A 22640-nucleotide genomic window follows, 5' to 3' on the forward strand; every position below is an offset into this window, starting at 1 on the left:
GAGAGCTTGTAAGAGCAACTTTAACATTAAATGGTGACTCAATGTTGAAATCGATGCGATGCAAACGCAAGCTGACTTTTGTCTTAGAAGGCGTGCACGTTGTTTGAATTGAATGAAAGCATAGGAAAACCAAGAAAAGAACACAAAGTTCAACGAAAGAAGCGAATGATACAATTTGGAGCTAAACCGCATGGATATGTGTATGAGTGTCGGTGCAATTTTAAAAAGTTATTATATATATATAGGCAGGGGCGGAGGGAGACCCGGGCCCGCCTGGGCCATGGCCCGGGTGAGCTTGTGAGGAAAAAAAAAATCAAATTAAAAAAATTAGTTTTTTTTACTCTGGCCCAACCCGTAGATGGACTTGGCCCGACCCAAGATGGTCTTGGCCCGACCCGTCTTTCATCTCTTTCTCTCTCGCAGTCTCGCTCACTCCGTCTGTGCCCTACCCTGTCCTTTCGCCCCTCTCTCTCCCGTTTGGATGGTCCCCTCCTCTCTGGCCCCTCTTTCTCCCCCTTGCTCGGATGGTCCCCTCCTCTCTGGCCCACAACTGTAGAAGATAGCAGGGCCCTTTCTCTCACAGTCTCATGCCCTCTCTCTCGCTGGCTCCTCTTTCTCTGCCCTGGCCCACAGGCCACAATCACACATCTCGCTAGATGCTAGCTCCTCCTTCCTGACTCACTGGCTGCCCTGGCCCACAGCACAAATCCACAATCACAGCTCTTGCTTGCTAGTCGTTGCCCGCTGGCTCCCTCTCTCCTTGCCCTGACCTGGCCGGCTGGCCCACAATCTGTTGCTTGATTTTGGAGACTGATGAAGCAGGGTTTGGGAATTTCTTCTTGGTTGTTTTGATCCAAATAGCACATTTGAGGAGAGAAATCAGATAAGGCAGCGCAGGAGGTACTCTAGTTTTCTGTAGCTAATTAATATTTTCCCTATGTTTCTTATCTACACTACAGTAATTTCTTGAAGAAGTTTAGAGGATATTTCTTCAAGTGAAGCGTTGCAAACATTAAAACTTTAGCACTGTGGATTCATGCTTTCAGACCATGCACTTTAGCATAATTTATTTCGTGGATGGTTTCCATTTTGTAAGATTTAAGTAAAATTAAACTCTCCTGTATATAACACTAAAATTCAGTTTCTGTTGGACTAAGGGCGAAAGGTCTGACCAGGACTGCTCTTAACCCCAACACTGGTGGTCACTCTTCTACCAGGTGTGCATACGCATGCACAGACACGGGCTGAGAGAGAGAAAAAAAAATGGAAAAGGAGAGAGAAGTTCGTAAAGGAGACAAAATCTAGATCCACGTTTTTTATGCAATCTAATATTGTAGATACGATCTTAAGAAGAAGAACATGTATAAATTACACATTTATGGACTTTAATAATGTTTTTTAATAATAAAAAATGAACAGCTCTTATAATACTAACATTTTGATAGTAGAAATATTAAATTATGTACAAAAATAACTTGAATTAAATATGATTTATGTTGAACTAGTGTTTATGAATATATTGTGATCTTCACTATATTTTTAAATGCAAAATTAAGAGGTTGGCTTTCGTCCCTTACCTAAATAATTTGGCATTTACTCATTATATATATATATATATATATATATATATATATATATATATATATATATATATATATATATATATATATATAAGGCAGAGTCCTTTGGCCAACCAAATCTCTGTTCAATCATGGTTCATCGATGTAGTGATTAAAGATACTGCTTGATTCATATGCAGTGAAAGGTCGGAGGATTTTTTTTGTCCAAACTTAGTTTTAGAAATCCATGAATCCTATGTGCACACACACACATACATATGTAGCCTTCCCACCAATGACACATACATATACAGATGGTGTTATAATCTACTTCATCTGCTACCACAAAGGCTTGATCTAGTTGTCTACCATCGCTTCGTATTTGGACGGTCCTGAATATAGAACAAGATTTGATCTGATATGCGCTGTCAATCCTTCCTGTCATAGATTGGTGAGAGTGAAGTTTCTGAAGCAGAGTGGGAGAGCACAGCCAGAAATTGACAGGACGGGTACTTCTGTGATAGATTGGTATTCGATACCTATAACTTCTGATGATTGGTAATGTGACTACTTGGACTATTGCAGTTGGTCATATCATGTCTTGGCAGGACCATTAGTCTGTGATGCCTGCCTATAAGCTTTTGAGAGGGGAAGAGATGAAGTTTTTCGCTTCTTCTGTCCGCTTTCTGTGGCTGAGATGCTTTATCTCTGATTTCTTATTATATCATCAGTTTAGTTGAGGGCTTTCTTATGGGGATTTAGTTAGAATCAAGCATGAGAGCCGGACATGGAGAAAGATGATTTGGTGTGAATATTACCACCCCATAGCAAACTGGTTCGCATCTTTTACTTCTCAAAGCTGTGCACTGTGCAGGTGAAGCAAGCCACATCATTAAATAGAAGCACAAGCATCCCTCAACTGGATGAAAGAGATTCATTTTTAGAACAAATTTGAGCCAAATTTGAGCCAAGGTCCTTAAAGCTGTGTATTGATTTATAATGTTTGTACAGTTATAAACTTATAATATTAGATATATAACAGTTATATTCTACTTAACATCCGATATTTGTTTATAATTAGGACGGATGCCATACATAAATTCGTAATGCTTGCATCTTAAATTCGTAATGCTTACATCATAGATTTGTAGTGCTTGCATCTTAAATGTTGTCAATAAAGTCGGAACCCCTTTGAGATCCTTGTACTTGAGGCATTTTGAGGATCTTAAATCCATACTTTCGAAATCATGAGATCCTTATTAGGTTTGCATTAATATGTTCTTCAATTTTGTATGTTCACATTTTATTTTATTGTTTGGCATCATGAGATCTTCATATGTTGTTTGCATTGTGTTATGTTTATTGGGTTTGTATATATCTAAAATGTTTAAATGTTATTGTATATTTTAAATTTCAGGTTTTTCATGCTAGTTTATTGAGAAGAAGATGAAAAATATTCAAGATTATTTCAAGAAAAAACAAGTTATTGATCAAGAGAGAGAAAACCAAGAGGAAATAAACCAAAGGGAAGAAAACCAAGGGGGAGAAAATAAAGAGGGAGAAAACCAGAATGTTGGTTGTTTTAGTCCGAAACCTCTTGATCTTGTTCTTTGTGACTCAGATTCTCCACCTTTTAAGTATTCAAGAATTGAAACTGCAGAAAGCATCGTGCGTGATCCAGGGTTGCGGCGTCCTATATGGGAGATATCAGTAAATGAGAGAGATGAAGTTAGGCGAGCATATATTAATTATGGGCCATATCAACACAAACTTCATAGATATCCAATGTCAGGTCCTTCAAGTCATCCTCGTAAATTTCAAGCTTCATGGTTTCAAAAATTTTCATGGTTAGAATATTCTCCCAAGACAGACAGTGCATATTGTTTGCCGTGTTATCTCTTCAGTAATCCATATTCAAATGACAGTCCATTTATTACTGAAGGATTCAGAGTTTGGAAGAGGGTGGGTGGTAATGAGAAACAATGTGCATTTCGTATTCATGAAGGGACAAGTCAAAATTCACCTCATAATATGAATGTGAGTGCATTTAATGACTTAAGTCGTCAAAGCAAACACATAGATAAAATGATTGGAAAGCAAAGTTCTGAGCTTGTTCACAACAACCGCTTGAGATTGAAGGCATCTGTAGACGCAATTCGTTGGTTAGCATTTCAAGCTTGTGCTTTTAGAGGCCATGATGAAAGTTCAAGTTCAATGAATCAAGGTAACTTTATTGAGTTCATTAAAACTTTAGCTAGTTATAATGACAAAGTTGCACAAGTTGTCTTGGATAATGCTCCAAAGAATGCTAAATATACATCACCAACAGTTCAGAAAGAAATTTTACATGTTTTTGCAAGTAAAGTGAGAGCTAAAATTATAGAAGAAATTGGTGATGCTAAATATTGTATTATTATTGATGAAGCTCGAGATGAGTCCAAGAGAGAGCAAATGGCTGTTGTTCTTAGATTTGTTAACAAGCAAGGTCAAGTTCAAGAGCGATTTTTAAGTGTTGTGCATGTAAGGGATACTACAGCAATTACTTTGAAGAATGCAATTTGTACTTTGTTATCTCAACATAATCTTAGCATTCAAGATATACGGGGTCAAGGATATGATGGTGCTAGTAATATGCGAGGTGAATTAAATGGATTGCAAGCATTAATTTTGAATGAATGTCCTTATGCATATTATGTTCATTGTTTTGCTCATAGATTACAACTTGCACTTGTTGCAGCTTCAAAAGAAGTTGGTCATGTTCATAAATTTTTTGAACAGTTAACATATGTAATTAATGCTGTTAGTGCAAGCAGTAAACGTAATGATGAATTGCATGAAGCTCAAGCAAATGAATTTGCATTCAGAATTGCTATAGATGAACTTGAAACTGGAAGAGGACTTAATCAAATTGGATCACTACAGCGGCCTGGTGATACTAGATGGGGATCTCATTTTGTGTCTGTGTGTAGTTTATTAAAAATGTTCAATGCAACATGTGTAGTATTGGAAAATTTAAGAGACAATGGATCAACATCTCAAATACGGGGTGAAGGTCTTTCAGCTTATGACATGATCACATCCTTTGACTTTGTATTTATTTTACACTTGGTACAACAAATTTTGGGACAGAGTGATACTCTTTGTCAGTCATTGCAAAGGCAAAGACAAGACATTTTAAATGCAATGACTATGGTTGATAATTCAAAAAAGTTCCTACAAGAACTCAGGGAGAATGGTTGGGATTTATTTATAGAAACTGTGGGAACATTTTGTGTGACACATGATATCCCTATTCCAGATATGGATGCTCAATATTTTGTCAGAGGATCATGTTCTCGTCGTGAATGCAATTTTATTACAGTGAGACATCATTATCATGTCGATATTTTTATTGTTGCTATTGATTCTCAACTGGTAGAGTTGAATAGTAGATTTAATAAAAATTCTATGGAAATACTACGTTTGATGTCGACATTCGACCCTAGAGATCAATATGAGTCATTTAATGCACAAGATGCAAACACTCTTGCAGAGAAGTTTTATCCTGAAGATTTTCTAGACTCAGATCTTATGAGTTTAAATTATCAGTTGATGCATTATAAAAATGATATTTGTCATCATCCAAGTTTTCAAAATTTGGGTACACTATCAGATGTATGCCAAGCAATGATACATAGTAGAAAAAGTGAAGGATATCCTTATGTATACAGGTTGCTTAGTCTCATTCTAACGCTTCCTGTCTCCACAGCAACCACAGAAAGGGCATTCTCTGCTATGAAGCTTATTAAAACAAGGTTGCGTAACAAAATGGAGGATGAATTCTTTGTTGATTGTTTGCTTTTGTATATTGAGAAAGAAATTGCCCAAATGTTTGATTCCAATGATATTATTGATGCCTTTTACAAGATGAAAAGCCGTAGAGCACAATTGCAATAGGTAAAGTATTTTGTTGCATCATTTTTATGTTAATGTTTATTTGAGTCATTATTTAGTTTCAATAATAAATGATGTAGTTTTTGTTTATATTTTATTGTGCAGGTGAATGAATGATGATATGTAACTATTTTCAATAAAAACAGAAGAAACAACGGATTGTGTTACATAGAAAGAATACAAAACGGCTTGTTTTAGGTAAGTAACATGTTTTGATTTTGGGGTTTATATATGTATTTGTTTGCTATATTTTGAGTTGTAATATTTGCATGTCCACCTTATACTCACTGTTTACACTTACGCCACTATAATAGAAATAGAGTACCTTATCTGCAGAGGACAGATCGCGCTTTGTGTTAATGACACAAGCAATTATTAAATGTGCCGTAGGACAGGTCGCGCTTCACGTTCATGACGTGGGCAATTATATACGACATATGTTCAGTTTTATTATCCTGTCGTTTGCAAATATTATCTAAAGTGTATAAGTATATATAATAATAATAATAATATAATATAATATATTATATTATAGTTCATTAGACTGTTTGGCCCGCCCCTGAGAAAAATCCTGCCTCCGCCCCTGTATATATATATAAGGCAGAGTCCTTTGGCCAACCAAATCTCTGTTCAATCATGGTTCATCGATGTAGTGATTAAAGATACTGCTTGATTCATATGCAGTGAAAGGTCGGAGGATTTTTTTTGTCCAAACTTAGTTTTAGAAATCCATGAATCCTATGTGCACACACACACATACATATGTAGCCTTCCCACCAATGACACATACATATACAGATGGTGTTATAATCTACTTCATCTGCTACCACAAAGGCTTGATCTAGTTGTCTACCATCGCTTCGTATTTGGACGGTCCTGAATATAGAACAAGATTTGATCTGATATGCGCTGTCAATCCTTCCTGTCATAGATTGGTGAGAGTGAAGTTTCTGAAGCAGAGTGGGAGAGCACAGCCAGAAATTGACAGGACGGGTACTTCTGTGATAGATTGGTATTCGATACCTATAACTTCTGATGATTGGTAATGTGACTACTTGGACTATTGCAGTTGGTCATATCATGTCTTGGCAGGACCATTAGTCTGTGATGCCTGCCTATAAGCTTTTGAGAGGGGAAGAGATGAAGTTTTTCGCTTCTTCTGTCCGCTTTCTGTGGCTGAGATGCTTTATCTCTGATTTCTTATTATATCATCAGTTTAGTTGAGGGCTTTCTTATGGGGATTTAGTTAGAATCAAGCATGAGAGCCGGACATGGAGAAAGATGATTTGGTGTGAATATTACCACCCCATAGCAAACTGGTTCGCATCTTTTACTTCTCAAAGCTGTGCACTGTGCAGGTGAAGCAAGCCACATCATTAAATAGAAGCACAAGCATCCCTCAACTGGATGAAAGAGATTCATTTTTAGAACAAATTTGAGCCAAATTTGAGCCAAGGTCCTTAAAGCTGTGTATTGATTTATAATGTTTGTACAGTTATAAACTTATAATATTAGATATATAACAGTTATATTCTACTTAACATCCGATATTTGTTTATAATTAGGACGGATGCCATACATAAATTCGTAATGCTTGCATCTTAAATTCGTAATGCTTACATCATAGATTTGTAGTGCTTGCATCTTAAATGTTGTCAATAAAGTCGGAACCCCTTTGAGATCCTTGTACTTGAGGCATTTTGAGGATCTTAAATCCATACTTTCGAAATCATGAGATCCTTATTAGGTTTGCATTAATATGTTCTTCAATTTTGTATGTTCACATTTTATTTTATTGTTTGGCATCATGAGATCTTCATATGTTGTTTGCATTGTGTTATGTTTATTGGGTTTGTATATATCTAAAATGTTTAAATGTTATTGTATATTTTAAATTTCAGGTTTTTCATGCTAGTTTATTGAGAAGAAGATGAAAAATATTCAAGATTATTTCAAGAAAAAACAAGTTATTGATCAAGAGAGAGAAAACCAAGAGGAAATAAACCAAAGGGAAGAAAACCAAGGGGGAGAAAATAAAGAGGGAGAAAACCAGAATGTTGGTTGTTTTAGTCCGAAACCTCTTGATCTTGTTCTTTGTGACTCAGATTCTCCACCTTTTAAGTATTCAAGAATTGAAACTGCAGAAAGCATCGTGCGTGATCCAGGGTTGCGGCGTCCTATATGGGAGATATCAGTAAATGAGAGAGATGAAGTTAGGCGAGCATATATTAATTATGGGCCATATCAACACAAACTTCATAGATATCCAATGTCAGGTCCTTCAAGTCATCCTCGTAAATTTCAAGCTTCATGGTTTCAAAAATTTTCATGGTTAGAATATTCTCCCAAGACAGACAGTGCATATTGTTTGCCGTGTTATCTCTTCAGTAATCCATATTCAAATGACAGTCCATTTATTACTGAAGGATTCAGAGTTTGGAAGAGGGTGGGTGGTAATGAGAAACAATGTGCATTTCGTATTCATGAAGGGACAAGTCAAAATTCACCTCATAATATGAATGTGAGTGCATTTAATGACTTAAGTCGTCAAAGCAAACACATAGATAAAATGATTGGAAAGCAAAGTTCTGAGCTTGTTCACAACAACCGCTTGAGATTGAAGGCATCTGTAGACGCAATTCGTTGGTTAGCATTTCAAGCTTGTGCTTTTAGAGGCCATGATGAAAGTTCAAGTTCAATGAATCAAGGTAACTTTATTGAGTTCATTAAAACTTTAGCTAGTTATAATGACAAAGTTGCACAAGTTGTCTTGGATAATGCTCCAAAGAATGCTAAATATACATCACCAACAGTTCAGAAAGAAATTTTACATGTTTTTGCAAGTAAAGTGAGAGCTAAAATTATAGAAGAAATTGGTGATGCTAAATATTGTATTATTATTGATGAAGCTCGAGATGAGTCCAAGAGAGAGCAAATGGCTGTTGTTCTTAGATTTGTTAACAAGCAAGGTCAAGTTCAAGAGCGATTTTTAAGTGTTGTGCATGTAAGGGATACTACAGCAATTACTTTGAAGAATGCAATTTGTACTTTGTTATCTCAACATAATCTTAGCATTCAAGATATACGGGGTCAAGGATATGATGGTGCTAGTAATATGCGAGGTGAATTAAATGGATTGCAAGCATTAATTTTGAATGAATGTCCTTATGCATATTATGTTCATTGTTTTGCTCATAGATTACAACTTGCACTTGTTGCAGCTTCAAAAGAAGTTGGTCATGTTCATAAATTTTTTGAACAGTTAACATATGTAATTAATGCTGTTAGTGCAAGCAGTAAACGTAATGATGAATTGCATGAAGCTCAAGCAAATGAATTTGCATTCAGAATTGCTATAGATGAACTTGAAACTGGAAGAGGACTTAATCAAATTGGATCACTACAGCGGCCTGGTGATACTAGATGGGGATCTCATTTTGTGTCTGTGTGTAGTTTATTAAAAATGTTCAATGCAACATGTGTAGTATTGGAAAATTTAAGAGACAATGGATCAACATCTCAAATACGGGGTGAAGGTCTTTCAGCTTATGACATGATCACATCCTTTGACTTTGTATTTATTTTACACTTGGTACAACAAATTTTGGGACAGAGTGATACTCTTTGTCAGTCATTGCAAAGGCAAAGACAAGACATTTTAAATGCAATGACTATGGTTGATAATTCAAAAAAGTTCCTACAAGAACTCAGGGAGAATGGTTGGGATTTATTTATAGAAACTGTGGGAACATTTTGTGTGACACATGATATCCCTATTCCAGATATGGATGCTCAATATTTTGTCAGAGGATCACGTTCTCGTCGTGAATGCAATTTTATTACAGTGAGACATCATTATCATGTCGATATTTTTATTGTTGCTATTGATTCTCAACTGGTAGAGTTGAATAGTAGATTTAATAAAAATTCTATGGAAATACTACGTTTGATGTCGACATTCGACCCTAGAGATCAATATGAGTCATTTAATGCACAAGATGCAAACACTCTTGCAGAGAAGTTTTATCCTGAAGATTTTCTAGACTCAGATCTTATGAGTTTAAATTATCAGTTGATGCATTATAAAAATGATATTTGTCATCATCCAAGTTTTCAAAATTTGGGTACACTATCAGATGTATGCCAAGCAATGATACATAGTAGAAAAAGTGAAGGATATCCTTATGTATACAGGTTGCTTAGTCTCATTCTAACGCTTCCTGTCTCCACAGCAACCACAGAAAGGGCATTCTCTGCTATGAAGCTTATTAAAACAAGGTTGCGTAACAAAATGGAGGATGAATTCTTTGTTGATTGTTTGCTTTTGTATATTGAGAAAGAAATTGCCCAAATGTTTGATTCCAATGATATTATTGATGCCTTTTACAAGATGAAAAGCCGTAGAGCACAATTGCAATAGGTAAAGTATTTTGTTGCATCATTTTTATGTTAATGTTTATTTGAGTCATTATTTAGTTTCAATAATAAATGATGTAGTTTTTGTTTATATTTTATTGTGCAGGTGAATGAATGATGATATGTAACTATTTTCAATAAAAACAGAAGAAACAACGGATTGTGTTACATAGAAAGAATACAAAACGGCTTGTTTTAGGTAAGTAACATGTTTTGATTTTGGGGTTTATATATGTATTTGTTTGCTATATTTTGAGTTGTAATATTTGCATGTCCACCTTATACTCACTGTTTACACTTACGCCACTATAATAGAAATAGAGTACCTTATCTGCAGAGGACAGATCGCGCTTTGTGTTAATGACACAAGCAATTATTAAATGTGCCGTAGGACAGGTCGCGCTTCACGTTCATGACGTGGGCAATTATATACGACATATGTTCAGTTTTATTATCCTGTCGTTTGCAAATATTATCTAAAGTGTATAAGTATATATAATAATAATAATAATATAATATAATATATTATATTATAGTTCATTAGACTGTTTGGCCCGCCCCTGAGAAAAATCCTGCCTCCGCCCCTGTATATAGGTGATTGGTAGTAGGGATGTCAATATATCCGATTTGAATCGGATATCCGATCGATCCGATCCGAAAAAATCGGATATGGATAAAAATTTAATATCCGATTAAGAAATCGGATCGGATTCGGATTTAATAAATGACATCCGATCAGATTCGGATTCGGATATACATGAATATCAGATCGGATTCGGATCAGATTCATTTTTAGACAAATATCCTTTATCTAATACTTGAAAAATGGCAAAATCCGGTTAAAAATTCAGAATCGGATTCGGATATAAATATAAAAATCGGATTCAGATTGTAAAATCGGATTTCGTATTCGGATTCGGATATGACTTTGCTTTATTCGAATTCGAATCCGAATCCGAATATATGAATATCTGAAAAAGTAGATATGAGTAAAGATGTATCCGATCCGAATCCGATCCGTTGACATCCCTAATTGGTAGGTACCAAACCACTTCGATGAGGGATAAAAACCAGACCTCTTAATTTCATATTAAAAAGTGTTTTCTAAAAAATATGAACAAGGTAATGTGTTTATAAACACTAATTTAATATAAATCATGTTTTAATTCATGTCAATTTTGTAAAAAAAAAAAAAAAGTGATCTTTGTACTACCAAATTATTAATGTTATAAGAGCCCCTCATTCTTTAACTATTAGAAGGGCATTATTTAAGTAAGAAAACAACTAAGTTAATGTATTTTTCTCATCAAATCAAGATCATCTCTATAAGGTTAGATTTCAAAAATAAAAGCAAAGATTTTAATAATTAACTTCAACAGGTCTGGTTTTTGTCTTTTACACAAGCGGCCAGGTTTTTACCATATATATATATATATATATATATATATAGGGAGGGAGAGAAAGAAAGTGAATTATGGATTTTTTTTAGGTATCCATCCATTCAGCCCCTGTGCATATGCAAGAAGACAGAGGAGCGTGTTTATATATATATATACAAGAAGCCAATGCTGTTCTGTGTTGGATGATTAAAATTTAAAATTTTACTGCAGTTCTTTTTTCTTAAAATACTCTTAAGACATCTTTGAAAGTTGGAAAATGACAGGAAAAAGATGTATGAAAATGAAAAATCACCAACTTTGTTCCTTCCTTGCGATGAAACAAGTTCTCCAAGTAGAATTTTTATTTTTCTATTTTCTTGTTCTGGTCACTGAAAATTTTCCTTTCCTATCCATTTTTCTCGAGCCAGAAGAGAAAATCTCCAGTAAGAAAACTTATGATAGTTAGAATTGTCTTTTGTTCACAGAGAGTTTACAACATCACGCTTTTTCCTTCATTATTTAATTTGCATTGCCAGAACGCTGAAGATGCGGACACGAAAGAGGGTTGGCCTTTGAAGAAGTTTCTTCTTCTCGAAAATCAATAATAAAGGTGGAAACACGCCATACGCGCCATCAGAATATTAAACATATCAATGCATCAAAGTCTTTTAAACTCATGAGATATCAATATACAAATATTCAAATTTATGTGGGCTAGTGTGGGCAACTGCCCACACTAGCCCATGTGTGACTCTGCCCCTAGTTCCCAAGCACCCACATGAATTGAACTGGCGACATGGCTGTCACCAGCCTAACCAGCTACGCTTTGCCCTTTAGGACTTTCTTCTGCGAGAGTTATCTAAGGAAAAGGTGCACTGTATAATCTCTTCAATCATTAAACTGCTACCATAATTTCGACATTATGAAGTTCAAATCCACATTAAAAGCTTAAATCTAATATTAAAATCTGAACTGGTGTTGGATCACATTAGGTCTCAAGGTAAATAAACATAAACTTAAAAGGTGAGATTTGGTTTCTAGTAGCACAAGAATCACAAAAAAAGGAGATCCTACTTGAACCCAATCCGTCACAAATCGGGATCAATTATCCGGAGATGGAAGCATACGTGGACGCTTAGCCAAAGCTGGCCTTATGATGAGTCCACCAATAAAAAGTTGCGAAGGTCATGCACATGTATGATATGCATATAAAGTTTAGCAAAACAAAAGTTTTCAATCATACCAATTATTGAGAACCAGAAGATCATTCTGCAACCACAAAGATATGAGCGCTGTCTCAGTATACTGAAAAAATCAATGACCAACAGTATGACAAATATTAAGACTTAAGTTAATACTTGCATATCCAAGGATTGATATGGGTATCTTAGCATATCTTGTCAACGATAACAAGTCATTTAGAATGTGCATATAAAATCATACAGCAATACTTTAGTATATATATATATATATATATATATATATATATATATATATATATATATATATATATATATATATATATATATATATATATTTGTGTGTGTGTGTGTGACCTAGCCGTTTAATTAGGAACGTGTGATCTATCATGATGAATTGTTAAAATAAATGCAAGGAGAAAAAAAATGACGAGTATTTTTGTTTTAATATTACTTCACACTTTTTTTTTTCTCTTGTTTTTCTCTGAACTGAGTCAGATATATGACCTTGGTTAAATGGTTGGGTGACTATAGATAACTCATTCATTCTCTGTCATCTTTTTCTTTATATATACAAATTGGATCTCTCATTAGAACCCATGGCACAAATGATTAACCGCTGTCAGGTCAACGACAAAGTCTCTCTACCCAAGTGTGGCTTTCCTCCGGCCAAAACCTGAAAAAGGAAAAATCAAGGCGACGATCTCACGGCACGACTTTGCGGAACATGGAGAAAGCTGAAGGCATGATTTTGACTTTTTAATTCATGGAATACTTATATGAAAAATAGTTATACTGAAGTAGATACGTTTCCATCAATCCCTGCATGCGTAACTAGTGTAGTCTCTATTCTTTTGTCATACTTTATCACTTCCAAGTTAAGAAAGCAGATCAAATATATGTAAGTTTGTTCGCAAAGCAATTCAATTTGGGATTTTACAATTCAGGTTGTTTTGAACCAAATATTTGTGGTGAGAACTGCCCTGCATCATAAAAAACATATATTAAACCAACTCCTTGCTTTTTTCTTGGCTAAAAATATCTCTACTAAACAAATGTAGATCAAATCCTTATGTTGAGCTTAATAAAATAAAAAAAATTGAAAAAGAAAGTCATCTGATTTTTTGCATGTACCATAGAGGAACTTGTATATCTCATGGCACTTGCTCAAACACGAAAACTCGGCCGCCCACAGTCGACTGTCGATGCATATTTTGTGCAATCTAACATAATTGACATGATCTTAAGAGTAATTTGATAGTAAATGTACATTTAGTTAGTTTTTTTCATTTTTTAAATGTGTCATTTTGATCATAAAATGGTTATCTTCTTTTTATGTACTAAAAGTTTGGTTGTAGAATAATCAATATTTTCATGAAAATAACTTAAACAAGATAATGTTTTCTAGTCAATCAGTAATAATAAACACGCGTGCTAGCATGTCAATCTTCTGGTTAAAATGCTTTTTTAGCATGAAGTCAACCAGTTGCGTTTTTTTTTTGTGGCTTAGGAAAAGGCTCTCATGATCTTCCACTCAGGGTTTGGTACCTGTCAGTTCTCTCTCTTTCTTTGCCATTCAGTTGAAGCGCCGCTGTCCGTCTGCGACTGGGTGACTGTGTCGCACCGTCTTTCCTCTCTCTCTTATTTTTCTGTGCATTGTATTGTATATTTCCTCTTCTTAATTCTGTTTTTACGGTTTGTTTTTTGCGAATGTACCTAGGGAACCTCTTGTCCCCAAATTTTGTTATATATTCCCATTTTATCGGCTCTCTCTCTCTCTCTCTCTCTCTATATATATATATATATAGCAGAAAGTCAAGTTCTCCGTTAGCCTCATGCTATATTATCTATATGTCGCGTTGAAATCCTGCCACCCTCGGTCCCCTTAATTTGGTCGGTGGCCTTCCACTCTGAAAAGAATTTTTTTCTGTAAGACAGCAGCGTTGACATGCAATTGTCTGTTCTGCTATCAAATTTAATTTGAAACAGGCAGCGTCCCCAGTATTGAACTCTTGACATTCTTCAACTTGGAAGTCAATTTGAAACAGGCAGGGTCCCCGGTAAACTCTTGACATTCTTCTTCAACTTGAAAGTCTCAAGTCTATCCACAGATCAATGCGGACAAGAAAGCATCCACAGATGCATGCGGAGAAGAAGGATGGCGTGCTTTTCAATCACGCTGCCATGGTCGTTCGGCTCGACAAGTAGACGTCATCGATCAAGGATTAGAGTCACATGTTGGGATTTCCCCATCTGGATAGTCCTGCGTCGATACGGGTCCATATCTGTTTCGGACCTTTAAGTATAAATACTTGTGCCTTGTGATGGTGTGAGATACATCAAGTTTTTACCGTCTGGGTAATCGGTCCCCTTAGCCATACGTGAATTGCCTGTCCCCATCACTGGGCTGCTATGGCTGAGGAGAGAAACCCATTGCCGCCGCCGCCGCCAATGCCGCTGGGAAACGACTCTACGGGGACTGTAGTCGTTCTTCCCACAGCCGCCGACATTCAGTCGGCGGTCGCCTCTACAGGTTCTACTTCCGCCCTATTTGAAACACATGAATCATGAACGTTTCTTTCGATTTCTGCATTTTCGTTTGTGCGCTATCTAGATTTCTACCAAAGCTCCAACAATGGGTTATGGGCCCACACCACGCACCGCTGCACGTTTCCCTTTGTATTTTGTTTTCACGCAAAGAGAATAGGGCAGACATGTGGAAAGAGGGCGACGGCCTCCATCGCGTGGGTGATGGAAGCCGTCGGCTTCCATTGCAGCCGCAGGGACACGAACAGGGACGGTCGGTTGTGGGCAGGCGTTTGTCGTCGAAAGCGTCAGACGGAATCCAGCCCATCCTGGTTCGACCCTCTCCCCGACGGCTCCCTTGCGTCTGGGCAGCCACGAAAAACAGAAAAGGGGGAACGGGAGTGAGGATCGCCCGACGCCTCCCCCTTCGTTTTCTGTTTACAACATCAAAGAAGGGGGGGGGGGGGGGGGCGTTCTTGTCCACCTGCCACTGGGAGTGGCCGGCGGTGTTGTCGGAAACCTCCCACGGCCGGTGGGAGGGCCGGCTGTGGCGCCTCCATCGCCTCTGCCGTCAGGCTAGGGCAGCGGTGGTGGGAGGCATTTCGGCCTTCCCCGAAACCGCTTGCGCAGTCGAGCGGGTGGGTCGGACCCGGGTCGGGTCAGTATGACCCGACCCGGATCCATAAAGATTTAAAAAAAAAAAATTCATCGTTGCCGCTCGACTTCTGCCCGCCCGCTTTGGTTTCAAAATTTTCGGATCGGGTCGGGTTCGGTTGGACCTGATCCGTATCCATTCAGTTGATTTTATAAACAGAACCGATTCGGTCCGTTTCAGAACCGATTCGGTCCGTTTTAGGACCGATGCGGTCCGTTTCAGGACCGGTTCGGACATTTTGGGACCAATTTGGATCTTTTCTGGACCGGTTCAGTTGATTTTCAGACCGGTTCTTTCAATTTCAAAACCGATTCGGGTCTTTTCAAACCGATTCAGAGTTGTTTGAGACCGGTTCTTTCTTTTTTTAGACCGGTTCACCTAGTTTTCCACCGGTTCCGTCCATTTAGGACTGATACGGGACCGGTTCTAAGCTAGAGGAAGCTGGTATATGTGTTTTTATGCCCATTTAAAGTGATTAATGGATTGGTTCGATCATTTTAGATCGATACGGGACCGATTCATTATGTTTTATGTAGCTTTAATGAATAATTTAGATAGCATTAAGTTGATTATGCAGAAATAATTCATGTGATTCGTGTATTTCATTTTAAATGTGTTATTGTGACATATTATATTTTTGTATCATGTTTTGTTTAGGATTATGCTAAAGTTAAATTTTATTGCATGATCATAAAGTTGTACGATAACGCTAATGTAAGGAGCCTATGATTAGTTAAATCATGTTATACCTCACCAAAGTGACTACGCATGATTTAAAGGCACATTAGTATTTCATGTTGTACTTGTTCTCATTTGAAGTAGCATAATTACCCAAAGGTAGTGTGTTGTGTTCAGGAGAATAAGTAGAGTAAAATAGGAAAATAGATCCTTACATAGTTCTATCATTTTACACCCAAAGGTGTTATGCTTAACTATAGTTTGGATTTACATTTCTTAATTTTACTAGATAAAGTTAAGACGGAATACATGTGCGTATTAGGTATATTACCAAAGTAGTATCCTAATGACCCCTGGTATTTGTCTTGGAAATAGTAGACATAAAGAGCCTTTATTTGGTTTACTATTCCATATGATTTGTCTCATATAATGCATGTCAACTTATAGATGTCTTTTGTCGTCTGCAGTGTCTGGATCTATTTATTTTAATGGCTCAAATTCTATCTCTTTACTTGATGATTCAACTTATGCTGAATGGAAAGAAAATGTTGTGTTTACATTGGGGTATATGGATCTAGATATGGCTTTGAGGCGACCTGAGCCACCACCTCTTACACCAGAAAGTACACATAATGAAATAGTGTATTTTGACAAGTGGGAGCATTCTAACCGACTAAGCTTGTTGTTTTTGCAATCAATGGTCGCTAAGGATATACGTGGTGCTATCCCACCTTGTAGACCGGTGAGAGAGTTCTTGGATGCAGTTGAAACTCAGTTTGTCAGTTCTCATAAAGCCAGAGCCAGTACCCTAATGTCAAAGTTAATATCTATGAAATATCAAAGAGGGGGTAACATTCGCCAGCATATGTTAGAAATGAGGAACATTGCTTCTCAATTGAATGACATGAAATTGACTATTTCTGAATCATTCTTGGTATTCTTTACTTTGACCTCTTTACCAGCTGAATACAGTCCTTTTAAGATCAGTTACAACACACATAATACTGAATGGACATTCAATGAATTGATGTCTAAGTGTGTTGAAGAGGAGGAAAGAATGAAGGGTGAGAAGTTGCAAAGTGCACATATGGTTTCTCACTCTGGGGCTGGTAAAGTTGGCATAAAGAAAAGTTCAATGAAAAGGAGTGCCAAGAAGAAGTCAACAGGACAAACTGCTTCTCAAATTGCGCAGACTAACTTAGCCCCTATAAAGTGTTTCTTTTGCAAGAAAAAGGTGCATAAGAAGTCAGACTGCATCAAGTACAAGAATTGGTTAGAGAAGAAAGGTAACATGTCATTTGTTTCATTTGAAAGTAATATGTTACATGTTCCTATTAATAGCTGGTGGATTGACTCTGGTGCTACTGTACATATTGCCAATAATTTACAGGACTTTCTGAGCAAAAGGGAACCAACACTACATGAAAGGAGCATTTTCTCAGGAAATAAAATGCGCTCACATGTGAAGGCTGTAGGAGAATGCCAGATTAGGCTTGATACTGGCTTTGTTTTGGATCTTCATGATGTTTTCTTTGTTCCATCATATAGTAGAAACTTAATTTCTGTATCAAGACTGGACAAATTTGATTTCTGTTTAAAGTTTGAAAATTCAAAAATGTTGATTTATAAAGATCTTGTTGAAATTGGTTCTGCTATTTTGTGTGATGGTTTATACAAGTTGAATGTGAAGATCCAATCTCCTGAATCGTTGGTTTCTAGTCATAATATAATTGGCAATAAGCGTAGTACCATAAAAGATTATTCATACATGCTATGGCACCGCCGTTTGGGTCATATCTTTGAAAAGAGAATAAGGAGACTCTTAAATGAAGGGATCTTACGATCTCTTGATTTTACAGATAACGACATATGTGTTGATTGCATAAAGGCAAAGCAAACTAACATATATAAAGAAGGTGCCGAGCGATGTACTGAAAGATTAGGAATTGTTCAAACAGATGTTTGTGGGCATTTCCCTCATTGTTACACAGGCGAAAAGTATTTTGTCACATTTATAGATGACTATTCTCGGTATTTGTATCTCTACTTAATCTTTGAAAAATCCGATGTGTGTCAAGTTTTCAAAGACTATAAGAAAGAAGTAGAGAAACAAACCGGTGAGGTTATCAAGATAGTCAGATCAGATAGAGGTGGTGAATATTATGGTAGGTTCACTGAGATGGGACAAAGGGAGGGACCATTAGCGCGATTTCTAAAGGAAGAAGGCATTGTGCCTCAATACACTATGTTAGGCAGCGCCTACCAAAATGGTGTTGCTGAAAGAAGAAATCGTACGCTTAAAGAAATGGTTCGAGCTATGTTAAATTACTCTACTCTCCCTCTAACCTTGTGGGGTGAAGCTCTCAAGACAGCAGTGCATATACAGAATAGGGTTCCTACTAAGGTTGTTCCCACAACTCCTTACGAGTTATGGACAGGTAGAAAACCTTCTCTTTCTTATATGCACATATGGAGATGTCCTGCTGAAGCTAAATTGTATAACCCCTACATAAAAGCCTTTGATCCTAGAACAACCAGTGGTTTCTTTATTAGTTATCCAGAAAGATCGAAAGGCTATAAGTTTTATTGTCAATCTCATACACCACATATTGTGGAAACAGATAAGGCTAAGTTACTGGAAGATGGCTCATTTGGGTTAGATGCATTACAAAACCTCAATTTTGAGGAAATACAGGATACTGAAAGTAGACCTGATAAAGAGAATATAAATGTGTATGATTATGTTGTCTCCCAGGATGACATGAATGCAAATCATACAGACAATGCATCAGATCTAGATGAATTAAGTGTAGATCATACTGATGAACACAAACAAGATGTGGACATACAAATTGAAAATGATCAATTACCTGTTCGTAGATCTACAAGGGCCAGGAGATCTGCCATATCATCAGACTATGTGGTATACTTACAAGAGCCTAGTGATTTCATAGATATTAATGATGATCCTTCCATATTCATTGAAGCCGTTGAAAGCAAACAATATAGGCACTGGATTAATGCCATGAAAGAAGAGCTTGACTCTATGGCTAAAAACCAGACATGGAGCCTTGTGTCGTTGCCTGAAGGAGTAAAACCCGTAGGGTGTAAATGGGTCTATAAGACCAAGAGAGACTCTAAAGGCAACATAGATAGATATAAGGCATGATTGGTTGCTAAAGGATTCATACAAATGGAGGGCATTGATTATAATGAGACATATTCACCTGTCTCTGCTAAAGAGTAAATGAGGATTGTCCTTGCACTTGTAGCTCATTTTGACTTAGAGCTACATCAGATGGATGTGAAAACGGCTTTCTTGAATGGTGATTTGGATGAAGAGGTATATATGGATCAACCTCAAGGGTTTTCTGAGAGTGGTAAAGATCATTTGGTTTGCAAGCTTAATAAAGCGATTTATGGACTTAAACAGGCCTCACGTCAATGGTACATTAAGTTTTCCGAAGTCATTACGACTTTTGGGTTTACAGAAAACATCATTGATCGATGTGTGTATCTTAAGTCATGTGGGAGTAAGTTCATAATTTTGACTTTATATGTGGATGACATTTTGCTTGCTTCAAATGATCTTCAATTGCTAACAGAGACCAAACATTTTCTCGCATCTTATTTTGAGATGAAGGACATGGGTGAGGCTTCATTTGTTCTCGGCATTGAGATTCGTCGAGACAGATCTAAATGTGTTTTAAGTCTCTCCCAATCAGCATATATCAATAAAGTTCTTAAGAAATATGGGATGGAGAATTGTTCTCCTATTTCGACACCCATAGCTAAATGGGATAAATTGAGCCTAAATGATTGTCCAAAGGACGAATTTGAAAAGGCACAAATGATCAACATTCCATATGCATCTGCAGTTGGCAGCTTGCAGTATGCGCAGATTTGTACTAGGCCTGACATTTCCTTTGCTGTTGGCATGCTTGGTAGATTTCAATCTAATCCAGACATAGCACATTGGAAGGCCGTAAAGAGAGTCATAAGGTACTTGCAAGGGACAAAAGATTACATGTTGACATATCGCAAGGTGGACCATTTAGAAGTGATTGGCTATTCTGATGCCGATCTTGGAGGATGTACCGATAGTAGAAAGTCTACTACTGGTTTTGTTTTCCTTCTATCAAGAGGTGCCATCTCATGAGGGAGCAAAAAGCAGACTGTGACTGCTGCTCACACCATGAAAGCAGAATTCATTGCATTATATGAGACTACATCACAGGCAATTTGGATAAAGAACTTCATTTCATAGCTCAAGATAGTAGAATTCATTGATAGACCACTTAAGGTTCACTGTGATAATGAAGCTGCAGTGTCTTTTTCCAACAACAACAAAAGTACTACTTCTTGTAAGCATATGGAACTTAAGTATTTTGTTGTTAAGGAAAAGACAGAGAATCAACTAGTGTGTATTCAACACATTGGAACTACAGATATGGTTGCAGATCCTCTTACTAAAGCGCTAGCATTTGATATGTTCTTTGAACATGTTAAGAGGATGAGTTTGTGTAGTTCAATGTAAACACACTATTATGCAAACATTTATGAATGTGATCACATACAGTTTGTTGATTCTCATTAAGTTTGTTGTCTATTTATTTTGTATTCTCATTTGTTTGTTGAGAAGTTTTGTAAGACAACAAGGTGGGACCTTGAAATGGATTTTAAGGCTAATCCATTCATTTTGTTTACCCTTGATATCGACTTGGACTAGTGGGAGATTGTTGGGATTTCCCTATCTGGATAGTCCTGCATCGATACGGGTCCATATCTGTTTCGGACCTTTAAGTATAAATACTTGTGTCTTGTGATGGTGTGAGATACATCAAGTTTTTACCGTCTGGGTAATCGGTCCCCTTAACCATACGTGAATTGCCTGTCCCCATCACTGGGCTGCTATGGCTGAGGAGAGAAACTCATTGCCGCCACCGCCGCCGCCAATGTCGCTGGAAAACGACTCTACGAGGACTGTAGCCGTTCTTCCCACAGCCGCCGACATTCAGTCGGCGGTCGCCTCTACATGTTCTACTTCCGCCCTATTTGAAACACATGAATCATGAACGTTTCTTTCGATTTTTGCATTTTCGTTTGTGCGCTATCTAGATTTCTACCAAAGCTCCAACATCACAGACTTTCCGGCCGAACAAAAAATGTATTCAAGAAATGATTTCTCAGCTGCCATTGAACATCTGCTGCAAGTTAAGTTTGTAGTTGAAGCAGTAAATGAACACCTTTTCTGGTCTCAAGAGATTCATTAGCAGCGTTCTGTCAACCTTTGTCAGGTTTAACTATAAAAGCGATCTTAATTTGCCCTTGCCTTTATCTTTAATGGAGATCAGTCGTTTGGTTGCTGGAATGAAGGCCTTTTGTGAACTGCAAGATGCTCTGTTATAGCATGCCCCATTATATAGAGGGTGATGTAAGATGAATAGTATTATATTATTGTTGGAACACTTGCTTTTAAAAGATGTGATTCAGAAACACTATAGGCTTGTTTCAACAAACATGATGTGACTATGTATCTTATTGTTGGATAATTTACCAACATTATTCCTAATGACACTATATTTTTTAAGCAAAAATGTAATATTCTTGAAATATGTATTTTAAAATATGTTGTTTATTAAATATGTTTCCATTAACAAGGACACTTTGTGGTTCTTCTCGACGGATTCATAGAGCACTAGAACATATTAGATCAGATTTAAGTAACACTCACAAAATTCATACTGCCAAATGACGAATAAGAATACTAAAATGTATTTAAAACTTTTTATACATATTGGAAATGATGACATTAACAAACTAAACACAACGAAGCATTCTATTATAATGCAGATTCTCTCGCAATCAAACTTCTTGAGGATCCCATGAGGAGATCCGCAGGCAACTTTTTTTAAGAAAAAAAAAACCCACTTATTGCAGACACAATAAATGACAAAAGTAGTACGGAAAAGGTGCTTAAATATTAGGAAAATAACACAGGCACACTCAACTTTCTAAAATTTTCATTTAAGTGGCTAACGAGTTTGATGCCTTTCATATAAAATATCTGAAAAGGACTGTTTTCTGTTAACCTGTGAAAGTTGAGTGTTTTTGAACAGAGGTTTTGATAAACAACTCTCTCCATTAATCAAGAGGAGTTATAATAGTCGCTGACTATGGGAGGGATCTACTTTTTTCTTGCGATTCCGCAATGGGATCCCTGTTCATTAGGCATGAAGATTCAGAAAAGTGACTGTACATATATAAAAACAGAGAAAAAAAATATATTGATCAA

Source organism: Nymphaea colorata, chromosome 11, assembly GCF_008831285.2.
Source record: "Nymphaea colorata isolate Beijing-Zhang1983 chromosome 11, ASM883128v2, whole genome shotgun sequence".
Taxonomy (NCBI): Eukaryota; Viridiplantae; Streptophyta; class Magnoliopsida; order Nymphaeales; family Nymphaeaceae; genus Nymphaea; species Nymphaea colorata.